Source organism: Coturnix japonica, chromosome 3 (assembly GCF_001577835.2).
Source record: "Coturnix japonica isolate 7356 chromosome 3, Coturnix japonica 2.1, whole genome shotgun sequence".
Lineage (NCBI taxonomy): Eukaryota > Metazoa > Chordata > Aves > Galliformes > Phasianidae > Coturnix > Coturnix japonica.
This window is the reverse complement of record NC_029518.1, coordinates 67,346,980-67,360,235: the sequence shown is the minus strand read 5'-3', so window position 1 is coordinate 67,360,235 and position 13,256 is coordinate 67,346,980. Positions and strand designations below refer to the sequence as shown.

The 13,256-nt window shown below is 35.7% G+C and overlaps 1 protein-coding gene across 5 annotated transcripts in view; it reads right to left on the bottom strand.

The window, feature by feature from the left end:
* Window positions 1-13,256, bottom strand: part of EPHA7 (EPH receptor A7) — a 158,626-nt gene that overhangs the window by 106,524 nt on the left and 38,846 nt on the right. The gene's annotated exons all lie outside the window — the stretch shown is intronic.

Below are 13,256 nucleotides of genomic sequence, written 5' to 3'. Positions count from 1 at the left end.
TTGCACAAATATTATTTCCAGTTTCACAGAGACAACTAGGCTGAACCAAATTTAACAAAACTTCTAAGGAAAGGTTAGAAGATAGACAGTTGGAAATATACATGTAAGATCATTTCATATTTTGGTTTGTGTTCTGTGAACCCATGAAAATAAAAATGTGTGCTGTTTCCAGAACTTACATTTATAAATATTTTTATCAGCTACTGCCACAGATCCCAAAGCACAAACACCCGTAAAGCATAACTCCAGCAACACTTCCAAGCTTAGAAATACAACTTAGAAAGACAGTTTAAGAACTGCTCAACCACATGAGCTCTAGGGTAAAGGGAAAACAGAAGTGAAGATCACACAGTGTTCAAATTGGAAACAGATTAACATTCCATTTCAGCACTGAGTTTATGGGCAAACTTACCAGTGTTGTCAACATAAAAAACCAATCAAACAAACAAAAAAACAGAAAACAGAAGTCTTCAAGAATTTTCTAACAAAACAGAAGATTCTATAACCACACTGTTTTATTCAGTTTCTTTTTTCCTCTTCCTTCACAGTCTTAACTGTCTTCTAAGCCTCCAGCTGTATGTAAAGAACTGTGGGTGAAAGTTAGTATGGGTATCAAAATATTAAAGCTAGTTAAATAGTCATTGTGAATTCAGAGGGAGAGAATTTACTTTGGTTATATTCATATTTGCTTGGATGTTTTCTCAGAACAGAAGTGCAAAGTATCAGAACATGCTGATATTTGGAGCAGTTATTTCTGTTATCTGGTAGTGCAGTGATGGAAAGAGTATGAAAACAATGAGCTTTATCTAAATTTCACCAAAGACAATGAAGAGCGTCATTGACTTTAGTAGCATTTGGACTGGAACAACAGTCTAGCTGTGGCCATGCAATTCTTGTTAATCTGATAAGTTTTATGCAACTGAAAGAAAAACTTGGAGGTAAGATAAAATTAAAGTTGATTAATTAGTTAAATCCAGTATAAGACAACAGAAAATTCTGGCCCTGTATTACTCTTTATCAACATATTAACTTTCTGAAGAAAAATATGCCTGAAGGACAGGAAGCACCATAACATGTACTTTGTCTTGCTGGGAAAAAAATAAAAATAAAAAAACAGCAGCAAGGGAATGGAAGCTAAATTACCTGGCAGAGAAAATTAGCATGCAAAGCATGTATCCTATGACTTTGACAAAGGAGCATGAGTCCACATTAAATATATATATATATATATATATATATATACATATATATATATATATATATATATATATATACATATATATATATATATATATATATAAAATCAAACTCTGCTTGTAAAACATGCTATAGTTTGAATCTACTGCAATAGGTGTACAAATATGCCATTAAGAAAAGGACAAAAAGAATTTTAGAGAAGCACTTTGGGTAAATACAAGCAATGAAATTATAGTTGTGGCAAATTTAACTCAGAATTAGTCTTTCACACCTTCATTCAAGATACAGAATTTCCTGACCAAAGAGCACAAAAGCTGAACTGATTTAAGGTACATGAATACCTTTGTATTTAAACTTCTGTCTGTTCTTTCAGTACTTGCAATTGAAATGTAGCTAAAATGACCAAATAATAGTTTCCTGCCTTTCTTAAATAGTTATGTTCCTCTCATGCTGAGCAAAACACTGGACAAATACACTGGGTCTTCCAGCACACAGCCCTCTGCAAAAGGAAAGAGCAACTTAAAAGGCAAAGATCCCTACTGTGACTCCAGTCTGTCCTTCTCAGCAGGAAACATATTCCAAGCAAAGACACAGAGCAAAACAGAGATTTCAGACAGAAATAACAAAATGTAAATAGAAAACTCCTTTTAATTTTTTTTTTTTTCTGATGACTTGATCGAGACATTTATTTGCTTAGTTGCTTATTTAAAGTAAGTGTGCATTTCTTATTAGACTTCAAAGGAGTTGAATATCTGATACTAGTACATGACTGAAAGCCATTTATTCCCCCGCGTATCACACCAGAGGCAGCAGGTTCAGGCACTTGAATCATGCTACAATTCCATTCTCCTTTTTCCAAGAACGGGTTTATGTGATGACATGTAAAAACTACCCCTTCAACTTAAACACCCTGTAAGTTTAAGGGCAGTGTATTCCAGAAATGACATTTTTAACTGTAGGAAAAAAGTTTTTAAATGGATTTAAGAAACTTTATAACTCTTCAGATAGGAAAGTATGCCAGGATACACACCACAATTAAAAGCACTTGTTGGAGAAAAACAACTGAATTATTTTCCCACTTTTCTTCACAAACTGAATTTTGTCAAAGCAAATTTTCAATTCAGCAGAAGAACATAAAACTGAATACTTATATTGCTCCTAAAAAGTTACATTAATTACTAATAATTAAATACAGCTAAAATGCTGTATTTAACATTGTCCTCATCAAGAAACATATAACTCAAAATTTTATCAAGACAGAGTATTGCACAGGCCACTTACAAAAATGTGATAACAAGTTGGAAAAAACTGCTTCAAAATACCTTTTTGACTCTTTTACTTTCTTCCCCCCCCCCCTTTTTTTTTTACTGTGCCAGATTATCACAGTTAATTTTAGATATTATAAACAATTTAAATACATCTAGTCTGACCTATTTAATACTTTTTATAATATTTTTAAGATCACAGGGACAGATGGCATAAAATCCCCTGTGCCACAACTTCCACAAGCAACATTATAATAATATTAATTGTTAAAATAATAACTAGCCAAATATTACATGGAGATCTGCATATGCAAATCTAAAAGTGATAAATCTAAAAATAAAATCTAAAGATAAAAAGAAGTGTATATGGTTCTTCAGAAGTATCTCATGGACAAACTTGAGGTTGTTTAAATTGCACTTGATCACATCCATTTTAATATCTCAGTTCACTGGTGCGAGAGAGCAGTCAGCAGTAACACATTTTGCCAACACAAGAGTGTATCTTGTAATTCAAACTACAGAGCTGAGGCAGTGATGGGAGACATGCAGGCATGTGTACCTAGTGAGGCAGCACTCTGAAGGTGTAGCCGTAATCCATGACAGCCCTGGTTTCAGCAAACTAGCTTGGTTCTCAATCAAGCAAAGTAAGAGTCAGGAGTGATTTTTTTACCGAAGGGCTTCTAGGATACTGAAAAAGGTGAGGATAACAAAGAGATGAAAGCCAACACCAAACAAATCTGTTCATTGTGAAGAGCTGGCTATCACGAAGAATAGCTGTTCCCAGAATGCTCCTGTTTTGTTTAAATATGCTCCAAAGTTTCGCCCATTCCAGGAAAGAGTTTCAAAAGCAGTCACACTTTGCAGACAGCACAGAGGCAGATAACCTGATAACCTAACAGTCCTGAAAAGTTAGCTGGTTCCCCACATATTACAAAACCCTCAACAAATATAGGAGAAAAATTGTACTTCAGTCAAGTTACAATTCTTCACTTACTAACTGATCCTCACAACTGCTAGATACTGACCACCTACAACGACCCAGGACTGCCCAATACCTTGGACTTTATTTGCCAGGGATAGCCATGGCTGCTTTTTGAGTACACCTTTCCACCTCCTCTACAAAACAAAGAGATTTCTTCTGTTCGGAAGCTGGCAGAGTTCCACCATGAAATACAAAGCTGATGTGAACTGCCCCCAGATGAGGAGAGAGCCTCCTTCACCACAGAACTGAATTTTGAAACTGAGCAGGACATGTCATTCCATATTTAAACTTCCTTGTCTGAAATCCTTAGATAAAGACCTCTACTATTCTGTCTGCATATGATGAAAGACCCCAGCAAAGACGACACTAGCAATATTTCTTGGCTTGTACCAAGGTGCTTTCTTCCTCTACACTCAATTGCACTCAGTTGCATTCAGTCATAACAATGATGTATCGTGACAGCAGGATCTGGCTGGGCAGGATTACAGTGGCAGTGCAGGACACCCCTTCAAATACGTGTATAACATATGCCACTGCAGTCAGTGCAATGACATACATTCTGAGCCAACATGGGTGAGTGTTTAAGGACTTATACAACTACAGTAAATAACAGAATACTGCAAAAACCAGAAATAAATACTGAAACATCAACATACTCTTCTAAGAACTATATTACCACCTATATGGCACACCAAGATATTGCTGTTCTTACTAGAGAGGCTGACTCCAGTTTATGTAAAAAAATAGCAGCTTCTCTGCTGTGAGCATGCCATATGCCTTGGTAGACTGGTAGAGATCAAATAATATTTTTCTTTTCATATTGAAAATAAAAAAAGAAATTCAGGAAGAGGGAATGAAGACAGATGTAACAGATGCAGAGAGCAGCAAACAGCATTCCAGAGTCCCACTTCTGGGACAGGAAATAGGAAAAGAGGAACATGTTAAATACTGCTCATTTTTATGTAACCTTTTAACTACAAACACTGTGGAAGTTAATTTTCCTTCTACAAGAGCTAGGGGATTGAAATTAGGAGGGATGATGGAAATGTGGTAAGGGTTAAGGATGCCATGTGTAACAATTGATGTTTATCTAGCAAAAGTAGAAAGAATAAACAGTTGTAGGGTAGTGACACATTAATCAAGAAACTAATTTGCTACTACAATAATGCAAACAAATTAAATAGAAAAAAATCTCAATTTGTAGAAGTACAACGCTTGCAGGTGGCAAACCTGCTCAAAGCTCAAAGGGCACACAATTGTTTCAGCACGTTAGACACTAGATTGAACATAGCTTTTGATTATAATTTTTAATTTTATACGAAAAGAAGTATTCATAATGACTTGCAAAAATGTGACTGCACTAATTATTGCTTGATATCACTTTTAAAAGCAGACTTATGTTTTTTATAGAGAGAAAAATGAAGATGCCATTATTTGTCAGCAGAGTTGCATGTAGAGTTGTAAATAAATTTTAGTGGCATGCATGCTACAGTTCTACATACACTGAAGAACGTGAAACTAAAGTTTTAAAATGGATGCTTTAAGAATGTCAGCATCAAAAGATGGCAAAGAAATAATCAAAAGTTTTAACAGTTTACAGACTTGGGGTTAAGACATTCTGAGAACTACAGCAACAGGACTGCCCACCTCAGGTACTTTTCCTGTTGACTTGAATAAAGTAAGTTGACTACCTGTAGAAGTGATCTTATGCATTGCATTTTTTTTTTTCCTATAGGCAATAGCTAGAAATTGTTTCACTCTTGTGCAGACATAAGCCTTCATTCTTGTGATTTGTTCTGTGCTATCTTAATCAACTCCCTACATTTCTACCTTCCCCAAGCCTGTGAACATTAAAGACAATTCAGCTAACCCCCTTTTCACAGAAATTATGTATACACAAGGAATTTGTGCAGATGTTTCCTGGATGAAGTTTTGCAGCTGCAAAGACTTTATTAATTATAAAATGTAAAATGGATTGTTCTGTAATTGAAACTCTCTGGGGCTCTGATACATTTGAAAATTAATATACATACATGTATGGCCAGAACATAGATGGATGCTGTTAGATTATTTATTACAGATGGATATTTTAACTAATGCAGAAAAAAGGGCTGGTCTTTCTCCACTAGAGCTTTCAAATATTTCCTTCATATTAATGTCTATGGTTCCATAACTCAGGGCTGAAAGCACAGCTTGCAGAAACAGTACTCCCACTGCTAGTGTTGCTGACCTCATCTATGATGGACAGGTCCAGAATCTTTATTTTAATCCTATTGACAGCACCTCAGTGGGAGTAATTATAACAGTCGGCCACAAATCCAGACCTCCTGTCACTGATATATTAGGGTTTTTCACAACGAAAATGAGCAGCAGACAAGGAGAATGAAAACAACATGGGGTAGTGATTATAGCAAGATTTGTCAACCTCCTTCTGTATGAACCTGCCACAAACATATGACAATTTGGCATGGGAGAAATCAGAAATGCAAAATATTTAATCTTCTATGGTATTAAAAATACAATTTAGAGAAAAATTTGGTGTTTGGTGGGCATCGTCCTCTTATGACACACTTGGCTAACAGATCACAACATCCGCCACAGGCTCTTTTTAGCCAACATATCTGAAAAGTTTAGATAAACTGAAAGTGGACTGTTATAAACTCATTCCCAAATGTGGACTTCAGTGTGAAATAGTAGACATAAGAAATCCAGTTACTAGAGGAGACTTTATAACCTCTGATCCTCTTTTTCAATAATTTGTGTACATTCAAGTCATTACTATGTTTGAAACTGTAAATTACTTTTATAGTGAGAGATGGCATCTGTTATGCCTTCTCTGGCACCTAATATATATTCTTTTATAAGGATCTCAGACTGTAGTATTTTATTTGTCTAACTACTATGTAATGATAAATGTCTAGCTGAAAAAGATGTTTATTTTAGCTTGATTTTTAAACTGCAATAGCATCTGAGATTATTCATGTTTCAGCTAAGGAATTATGTTGTATGGTTTAGTCAGAGTAAACTCGAGACTCTTAATGGTGTCTTAGTTATAGTGTGAATGACATATCTAAATAGGGCTGTCCCATGGCTGCATACCATCATCCACTGAATGTTTGCTATTGCCTGTCAGGAATCTCTCAGACCTCGTATTCACTTCCCAAGCCTAATATGCCCCTATTGTCCAAAGTCCTGCTAATGCCTTTTGAGAGATGTTCACATACCACTGTTCACACAAACGAAGATCCAAAAATAGAATGCTTGCTAAGTAGTAGTTACTTACTTTTTTTTTTTTTTTTTTTTTTCCATCAAATGAAATGAAACCTCTACTTCCCTACAGATTTGCTTCAGAAAATTACTGGGTACACCATTATGTGTGCCTATTCAATGTAAACACAAGGACAGCAATTAGGATGAAGAACATAGCTCAGAAATCGAAGAATAACCAAAATCACTATACCATAACAGCAAAATTACTTAGAAAGTAAAGATTCCAAATAAGCATATAGAAGACAACACTTCAATGGCAATTAAAGAATCTCTAGGGTAGTCTTGATCAAAATTAATTGAGTAAATCAAAAGTTATGCACTGAGGCTATGACATAATGTTTCTCCATATTTTCAGAGTTCTCAAGGATTTGAGCATGTACCTCTCATTAACTTTCCTGGGAACCAAAAATAAAAAGCCACTCCACACTTTGGGAAAATTAACATGAGATACACTCAAAAACAGACATATTGGAACTCCATTATGGAACACAGTACACAGTGAAAGGTGGGTTACAGAAATGAAAGGAATATACAGTGGCTTTACCTTTTTTTCCCCTTTGTTTGCTGCTGTGCCCATCCCCAGGATTAAGTTTTCAAGGTGCTTGAGTAGCTTCTGCACAGAGCCTAAGTGACAGCTCAACTCATGAGCAAGTTTAGGAGTAAAGACTCCACACTTAGCAAGACATCATTTAAATTCATCACAAATATGCAACAATGCCTTAAGCATGGATTTTCTCAGTAGTAGAAATTTTACCTGTCTTCCTCAGTAGGTTCTCAATCAGTTAGAAAACTAATGGAAAAATGCAATGGACTGACTTCTGCACATTTGTTTTTGTTTGTTTGTTCATTTGAGAGGGAGTGTTGTCAGTTTTTGTTGTTGCTACTTGGTTGTTTTACAGAAGACTTTGACTGGCTTGGGAATATTTAGCTATGATCTTCTCTATTAATGTTTTAATTAGCCATTATTAATGGTTTCAACCATGGTAACTAGGAATCCAGCAGATCTAAGAACAGTAACTATCACAGTAACTTACATTACAAAAGAAATAGTGTTCTGATAAGTAAGTTAGAGGATTATCTAACTCAGAAGAATAGCACATCATTTATATGCATCGCCAGGAAACAGATATTACTTCAACAAAAATAAATCAGCTCTGCAATTTTTGCTGCAGTTAGTGCTTTATTTCTAAACAGATACATGAAAATGTTTTATTAAAAAATTCCCAAACCCGTAACAATGTATTTTTAACTTGCACAAAATTCAACCCTAACAGTCACAAGAAAGGAACAAAAAATAGTAAGGACATCAATGCAATAGATTATTTCATAATCCTTTTCATTTATGTTTTTGCTTCCTTTTCTTTTGGTGTAGTTCAAACAATAAAGGACTGAAAAATTTCCTCATAGTCTGCAAGCTAGCTTGCTTTATACACAGTTCTCTTCTTTCAGTGCACTTCTGGCCCCCAACTTCTCTGACATCAGAGAGGTTCTGTACAGCCATTCCTTGTCAATTCATAAAGAAATTAATCCTTCAAGGTGTTCAATGCATATTTGGTCTTCTCCATTGCAAACATGTCTTGGGAAAGGAATCACAGAAAGTTCAAAGTAGTAATAAAAATAAAGACATTCTGGGGTTTTGTTTTGGTTTTGCTTGTTTTCTAAATAAAAATACAGTAAAACCTAATAATGATAAATCACTTGGAAATAATACTTTTGCACTTAAAGTCAACACAATTCCTGTGGTCATCTTATCTGACCTTCCAACAAAGCAAGAATCTTTGGATTTCATGAAAAAAAAAAAAAACATCTTAAACATATTAATGGTAGAAATGAACCTCTAAATAAAATTGGAAGTACTATTTACTAGGTAGGACCTCCTCCCTTTTCCCTCTTTTTCTGATTTTTAAACAATTAAATTTTTATATAATATTTTAGCATCACTGCATCCACTCAAATAAAAAAAAATGACTGATCCACTCTAAACAGCTACAACACTGCTGCAGATACAAGACAATCACCTTACCTAAGAAGCAGAGGACCTGTCCCCTGACATGATCGTGCTTATTAAAGCACCTGCTAAATGAACAGTCCTCATCCTGCCAGTTTGTCTGCGAAGTTCCTCTGATCAAGAAGCCAAATCCCACAAAAGCAGTTTCCAAATACCTGCCAACATGCTTTTGCTTCCTGGCTGCCCATTTTCTTCTTTTTTGAGGTAAAAAAAAAATAATCAAACTTCCACAAGAAGAAGCATTAACTGGTGGAGAGAAGACTGTGAAAACATTTTTGGCAGAGTTGCTTCTAAATTATCAAAGGCAGAATGAAAACTAGAATATGGTTTGGTCCATTGCAGAGACATGTCAGCAAGGTCTGCAAGCCAAAGAGATGGTTGGCAGAGATCCTTCAGAGCAGGGGTCTGAGAACTTTTTCTCAATATTCCAGAAGAAGTGCTTAATTGAGGTATTAATAAAATGTAAAGATAATAAAAACACAAGCTCAGTAGTTTATGTACTGATGGGAAGCGAACAGTGCTAGGTATGTTCATTCAGTCTATCTTTATATCATCAATTCCTTCCTCACACAAAGGACTCCATCCTGATGCCCCAAAATCCTGTATTTCAACAACAATCCAGACACAAATTTAATGGGAGAGTTTCCTATAAAGGCCTAAGAATAACGTGAAATGATTTCATGAAATCTCTTTGTCCCATATGAAATAACTGAGCTTTTTTTGGGACCTGAAGCATACGGTTTAAGATAAAGGTCTCCGTAAATGAAGTGAGGCAAATAGATTTGTCGCTATAAATTTTCTGAAGCTTTGACCAATCAACTTGATGGAGATGTTTAATTTAATTTGACTGTAATGGCATTTAATAATTGGCTGGCAAGAAATATTTCTGGAGAGCCTATTCATAAAATAGAACAGAAGCAGACATCTCTACAAGCTTTCCAATTGAAATGAAATTAAAATAACTTAATAACACATTTTTGTTTCCTTTGGACAGTGACCTACCATTACCATTCCAGGACTGAATCCAGCAGAAATTTTTCACAGATTTCTGTAACACTTTCCTAAAGGCCATCATTATAGAGCAGATGAATCCATACAAACAAGATACCAGCTTTCAAGAACTCACAAGAACACAACAATTCAACTTTCTGCACAACCGTGTTATCTAAAAATAACATTAGTGGCATACCCTGGTTTCAGATATACCAACATTTAAAGTCAGTTGTCCTACTTAGAAAAAGTGTTTGCATCTACCATTTCTCAGTGGTTTTGAAGAAGAACACTTATGCAAAAAAGTAACTTCTACCTAGTTACGTTGGCCTCTGAGAGGAAGAAACAAGAGATGGTTCTAAGAAGGAGCAAAAAATACGTTTCAGTTTCTTTAAGAAGAGATTCCCCTTCAGGTTCTCTAAAGTCAGCACATTTTTTATTGGTGCACAGACTGCAAGTTTAAACTTCTTGTGTAAGTATTTAGTTATAATCTTTAAAAATAAAAATGGATTTAATATCTCTATCTAAAGATTACAGTATCAATTTAGTAATAGATTAAAATACACAGATCCTCTTTAATGGAGAACAGAAAAAAAAAGAAAAAGCATTGCAGTAATTCACTGCTGAAAAAAACCTGAATGGAATAAAATCTGGAGAATCTTGGTTTGCTTCAGTATGTCCACAGTAAGAAAAAAAACATGCTTCTATGAGAAAATGTCCCAGATTCACGTAATGTTTGAATTCCAAACAGTACAGCATTAGTTGTGATACTGTGAGATGAAGTTGTCTCTACTAATTGCACATGCAGAGCAGAACTGTGTCATACAGGAGAGAGTCTATCAGATCTGCATGGCAGATCTTTATGGTTTGGAAATGTCACTTTCTACTAAGCACAGAGAAAATAGGGAGGGGCAATAACACAGCTCAAAGATAGCAGCCATCCAAAAAGATAAAGAACACGCTGAGGAAAAGCAGACAACAGATTGTAGAGACAGAACAATCACAGATGGAGGCCAGGTGGGTGGGTCACATTTTTTTTAAAAAAGGTTTATTTTCATATTTAAACAGTACCCCGTTGTGTAAATGTTCAGCAAAGACCTGATAAGAAAATGGATTTGTAAGTGCATTTGAACAAACAACATGTCTTATAGTCAAGAGGGGCTTAGCTGTATATAATTAAGGGATAATGTGCATGGTTGAAGAGTGTGTGATACAACAAGCATTTTCTGCAAGTGATTAAATTCGACTGCAAAACAAAGAAGCTAGATATCCAAAGAAGCACTATGGAGCCAGCATGGAGTAGGATTAAAATACAAACTTTCTTTTTGTTATAGAAGACAAGAGGATATTCATCTAACCACACAAAAGAATTTTTTTCAGTGCAAATGCTGTGAATTTCTGCTTCTGACACCTAATCAAGCTCCTTAACTACGATTATTATGCTTTCCATTTCAGCATACAGTTACATTTAATCCCCTAACCCCCTAGGAGAGCAGCTTTGCCTACACACAATGCCCAGGTTCATTCAAATCATGTGGACCATAGTTCTCTGCACTTTCCCCAGACAAGTAGTAGATGCCCAGTCACTGGAAGTATCCAAGGCCAAGCTGGATCTGGGCAGCCTGATCTAACAGTTGGTAGTCTTGCCCACAGCACAGGGGTTAGAACTAGATGATCATTAATGTTCCTTACAACTTAAGCCTTTCTATGCTTCAGAAATTTCCAGTAACATAGTATTGGGCATCTGAGAGAAATGTTACCTTGATCCACACCCACTGACGCACTGGATGACTTGAACACTGGATGACTTGAATCATGCAATACCAGGTAAATGAATAACCTTAAAGATCCACTTGCCAACCCAAGCCACTGGCCAAGTCCTATATCAGATGCTTCCATAAAAAATGTAGGTAGAGGCAGGAGACACCCACATCTAACAGCAGCCACAAGCATTCTTGATCTATCAGCCATCCTCAGTCTTTTTGTCAAGTTTTCCCTGATAAATATTTTTTATGAATTTGCCAAAGTACTTCCTAAAAATACCAAGGTTTATCCACATGAGAAACTGAATGTGAAAGCATGTTTTAAGCCTTATTAAAAGAAATGTACTTAGTGCATGTTTCCATATTAGCATTTTTGTTTGAATTCAGATTGAACTTCTGAAGTGATTTCCTGCTCTTGGCTGCTTATATACTGATTCACACAGGAGTAATCTCAGAACATGTGAACTTGGTTCCTTTCAAAGGAAAACTGTATGAAGATAGACTCCAAGAGAGTAACTTGCACTGCAACCATGTAGGATCCCCAAATAAGTCCTGTAGAAATACATTTAGAGTGGACATCAAGTCTTTATGATATTTTTGCTTTACAAATTTACTCCTATTGCACAATGGCTCTTTCTAGAAATATCACAATGAAAGGAAAAACTCATTTATTTGAAGAATCTTTAATCGTTGATTTTGGTTGATAAATCCATACATAAAATATCTAGTGTATCTAGAACAAATTCAGGGTTTCCTAACTGTGAACAATTTGCATCTCAAATAATTTTTTTCTTCAAAATGTTCTGCCAGAAAGAAGAATTTACACTCGTACATTTATTCTCAGTGCTCAAGAAACTACACTGAAAAATTGTTGTACTCACAAGGAAACAAAAAAAAAAAAAACTAAAATAAATAAATGAAATGTTGGTTTATCAAGGATGTGGTGAGAAAATGGATATTTTTGTGAGGTTCAGTATCAGGCAATGGTGTTCATTGTGTCCTCACTTTATATGCACACAGGTCCCAGAAGAAACCCCGTCATCTGTGGGAATTGCCCTTACAGCCCATGGTAGAACTCAGTTTTCCACTTAGGATGGAATTTAAGGCTTTCAATTAAGCAGCTTTATTCAGAAACCATTCATTCATTACAAAAACGATGGACTGCCAAGGAAGAAATAAAACATATCTCAAGAAGGCATGAAAGTCATGGCAATGGCCCAGGGGACAGCAGGTATTGTCATTGATAGAAAGCAATCCCTGATATATCCCTAGGCACTAATACATTTCTGTCTTCAGTTCTGCTACGTTACCCAAAAGCAGACTATTCCTCTAGTGCTACTGCCCTTCTCCATTCTTGCAATTTTCTGAGTTAAATATTAATGTTTTTTTTAAGGATTTTTTTTCCCCCTGAATTATAAAAGCTTAAAAATGATTAAACTTTAATTAAAGTTAATTTCATAAGAAAAACAAAGATTGAACAAATTCAGAGTAATGGGGCTGAGCAACGGGAAACAAAACAGGCATGTGGTCCATACTCAGGGCTCAGCTCTTCCCTTTCTCCTCCCAACTTTTTATAGGCTCAGCCAATTGAATTTCCATTATGCACTACCATTTCTACTTCATAGCACAGTTCCTTATCACCAGCAAGCACAGTAATCCAACAGACCTACTGATCTCACACCGGTCTCCTCTTAAGACTGCACCAGGAAAGCTATGCAAAGGAAAATGGTTGGCCAAATCTGGCACTGGATTTAAATTCAAAGTCATATTGAGACCTGGGC